Source organism: Daktulosphaira vitifoliae, unplaced genomic scaffold (genome assembly GCF_025091365.1).
Source record: "Daktulosphaira vitifoliae isolate Bord-2020 unplaced genomic scaffold, ASM2509136v1 Scaffold_5, whole genome shotgun sequence".
Lineage (NCBI taxonomy): Eukaryota > Metazoa > Arthropoda > Insecta > Hemiptera > Phylloxeridae > Daktulosphaira > Daktulosphaira vitifoliae.
Window position 1 is genome coordinate 12,402,469 of NW_026099576.1, and position 4,601 is coordinate 12,407,069.

The window sequence follows — 4,601 nt, forward strand, 5'->3', positions numbered from 1 at the left end:
AAAGTGTCGGGACAAATTTTTTTTTTTCATTTTATAGTACATAAAATAAGCTTTAATTTGATATATGTTTAAAGGACGCAGTATTTCCGGAACATTTTCAAAAATTAAGTTGAAAAAGTTAGTTTTTGTAAAAAAGTTGCTATTTTAAATCTCCCCCAATGAGCAGGTTAAGTGTTAGATTTTCAAAAAAATGATATCAAATGAAAGGTAAATATTTAAGGTTTTAGTATAAAAAAAAATTATGTTGATTTGTTGATTTTTCAAAAAGTTATGGAAGTTTTAAGAAAAAAAAGTGAAAAAATTACGAAAATTAGCGATTTTTAAATTTGTAATTTTTTTGGATATTTCCCCCATTTGCGGGGAACAAGGGAATTTTTTTCAATTTTTAAGGGTAATGTCTTCAACTAGATACGATTTGTGATCTTTTGACGTATTTTTGAAAGAAATCGGTCCTATGAGAGCTGAGAAAAAGTGGCAACAGACATAAAAAAAAAAAAAAAAAAAAAAAAAAAAAAAAAATCATACACAACACATCATAGTAAAATTAATACCTTCTCCGCTTCGCATCGAAGCTAATAATAACCTACATGAAATTACACCAGTCAATATAAATTCTAGCTCAGGCAGTTAAATATTGGATTTTAATAACTTATACATTAATAATAACGAGAATAAAATTTTACTTTAAAAAGTTTAATTTGTCACTAAATAATAATAAAATAACGAATTTTATAAAAATTTCCTTTTTGTTTTGGACTTTTATTAATTGAAAAATATTTTAAATAATTTTTTAGTTTTAAATAATGATTGGGTATATAATATTTAAAAATATAAGACTACTTTATTATTAACAAAATAATCAAGTTTCTCTCATAACTATATGGAGTTAAATTAGTTCTCAAATAAAAAAAATGCCAATATTCCTTAATTTTATTAAATCTAATAACAAATTTTAAAATTAACCAAAACATAATCAAATATTTATTAATTCTTATACTATCATATACAGAGTGATTCTCATAACGATAGATGTTTGATAATGAGTGGCATTACTGCTGAGTGAACAGCCTTCCTTATCAACAGCCGTTGGATTCAAGTTTTTAAAAAAATTGTTATGTTTGTTTTCACAAATAGTTTTAGTTGTATCAATTGAAACATTTTTGTCGTTTATGTTTAATAAAGTTTGTTTTTCTGATTAAGTATATAAAAAATAATTGTTGCGTATAATTAAGCATCGTTGTATAAACATTGCTCATTTTATTATACATTGTTAGTGAGATTCATTGACTACAGTTTACTGTAAATATTAAGGAGTCTTGCTGGGATTAGAAATTCCGCTAAAGGATTCCATAACGTATATGGGCCTCATCATAGGCATGCACATTACTCATGCCTTTCTGATTTCCATGACTTTCTAAGTCATGGAAATCTTGGGGGGACTCATGCCCAATCAAAGGGGGCCGAGGGAGATGCGGACCAGACTCTTAATTAGTGTCGTACATTCGGTCCTCCTGTGCGAGTACAAAGTTAGGGCAGATAATATTGTATATTCCCAAAAACAGAAGCATTCCCTAGGGCGCAGAGGGAGAACCTCTACATTGTACATACTATTTATAAAATTTTACCTCAGCATTTGTTAGTATTACATTTGTAAGTCATTAAAGTAATTATCAATTCAGTATTATTATTCTATATAAGATCAAGGCGGTGATGTGTGATTTATGTTAATTATATGATCTATAAACAATTCACGTCAAAGTTAAAAATCTGCAGGTAAAAAAATTACTATAGTATTTATGTGTCATTTAATAGTTCCAGTCACACAGTTGATATTTGAATATTATTTAAATAAGTAATTCTTTTAGTTGTACAGCTAACTATTGTCAATATTGTGCCAAAATTTTATTATTACTATAGAAAATTATAGTAAAATAGTATATAGCGAGAGATTACTAAAAATATAATTATTTGTGAAAATGTATTTAATTTCATTATTTCATTAAAACACACCTAATTGTGATACAACGTCCTGGTATTACAATTTATTAATAACCTTTAACTGACGCTTCTTATTGTCTCTGTGTAAGTGTTGAAAAGTTACGTGTGTAACCCGGTCAAGTTTCACGTAGCTTATCATCACCCACCCCTTTTCGCCACTTGACCTACGACATAGTAGTTGTAGGTGCACTATCAGCACCTAAGTCATTATGTTCTTGTACGGTGGCCGACCGTCGAGTCCGATGACTCGTTGTGTGGCGTAATTTCGTTGGTTTGGTGTCGGTCTGTATAAGCGAAAACCCTATCGTATATTTTATTGAATACTCTCTTCATATTTGGAGATGATATTCACACACCTGTAGCGTATCTCTTATTTCCGGTCAATTAGTACATAGCTCAGAAACAATCGCAAGACGCATGATTATTAACGTCTGCCCAGAAGGATTTGTTGTGGGGCATTCAAAGGATTGTAACACTAAGCAAGCGGTGCAAGTGCCAGATAGCTGGTTGATGTTATTCTTTTCTTTATGTTAATGTTCTTACTATATGTAATTGCGTAATAGAATCATGTCATTAGAAAAATTATAGTAAATTGTCTTTAAATTTTATTATTTGAGTGTCAAGTAAAACACCCAGCCCGTNATTGTCTTTAAATTTTATTATTTGAGTGTCAAGTAAAACACCCAACCCGTCATTTATATAGTTAATTAAGTTAACGTTTATGTAAAGTATTGAAAGGTTGCTCTGGGACCTAGAATTTAACTACATAATTTTTTAGTTAGTGTGATAGGATTGCTCACTCCTAGGGCACATATACTAGCCATTCGATGTTTCTTAAAATAATTATTATGTTAAGAAAAGTATTTGTTAATTAGTTTTTAAACAGTTATTATTAATAAATTATTAGTATTCATTCCTTATACTTTATCAGGGTGCTAACTTAATTTTTTCAAATGGCAATATACAAATATTTCGTATTTGATCAAAATGATTATGTAACATACAAACAAATGTTCTATGATGTGGCCATAATAAACCTATTTTTTATTGAATTCTTTTTTAAAGAACAAATGGTAGCTTTAATCTATTGTAGACTTATTGAAACAGAAATTTAACATTAAAATATAAACTAAAAAATTTTTTATTATTTTATGAATTGGTTAAAGCTTTCAAAGATTTTTGTATTATTTGAAATGTTTACAGATGTATCCATTTCTCCAGTTTTTGGCTGACGTTTCGGACTCGTTCAAAGTCCATCTTCGGACCGATAACAACTAAATCGTAGTTGTACTTACACTGTCAGCTTGGTTTGTTAACAGTTTGTTTTTATATTGACTGATAATTGATAACGTCGATATTGATTATTTATTTGTTGTTTATTAATATTTTTGCCTAGTGTGTGATTAGTAACCAAGTAAAGCTAATTTTCCATCCATTTTCTTTGTTATAATTTTTTGGATATTTTCATACATTCGTTTGACAAATGAGTTTCTTTGAACCTTACTATTAATCTCAAATAAACTCAAAATTATTTTCTAATTGTATTTTAATATAGAAATATTTTTAAAGAGGTAAAAATTAATTTAGACCTCAAATAAATTTAGTTAAAACTGCATCTATGGTATATGATTATTTGTTATGTACAATTGATTCTTTAAAATTGTGTTAATCAAATTCAAACATTTTTAAGAAGTCAATCAGAATATTTATTCTAAAACTGACTTTTGTTAATTATACTATAGTCTATAAAAATTGCAGACTTTGAAAATGTAATAACATTTTTCATAGTAACACTTAATTTTTTATCAATGATGCAATAGAATGGATTGATAATATTTATTTTATCTAAAAATACATTACATTATTTACAAAATTTACTTTAAAACTCACGATCATCAGTTTTATTGGTATAACCTACTATGGGTCAATCCATTCCAAATCATCCAGAAGTGGTTGCATGACTACTTCATTTTTTTCTTAAATTTTCAGGGTTTATTCTTTATGGCTGTAATTAGATTAAAACAATTTTTTTTTTATGACCTCACTTTTATGGCTATTTTAATGTAAAAAACCCAGCACAGGGGGGTCGCGGCACAGTGGTGACGTACCATAGTTGGATCAAGTATAATGATATCTGACAGTGATTAAAATCACTATAAAAAAAAAAGTGGTAACAGATACAAAAAAAAAACACATCATAGTAAAACCAATACTTTCTCAGCTACGCATCAAAGCTAAAATGTTAAAAATATCCAGCTAACATGTAATATTTAGCATTAGAAAATCAGTAAAAATCCGCTCAAAATCAAATAATTTAATGATAGTTTTTGTTGTTTTCAAACCACATTTTTATAATTTTTTTATATATTATTGTATAAGTAATACAGTACGATTCAAAACAATTATTATATATGTTATAATTATTCAATTCATTATTTTAGTTGCAAAATAAAAAATAAAAAAATAAAATTACTATCATAATATTATAAAATATTTTAATAAATAATCATGGTTTTATTCTAGTAGTTAGAATATTCTGTCTTCATAAATATCAGTTAATGATATCTTAAGACTTCTTATGGTACTATTATTAATTGGTAAAA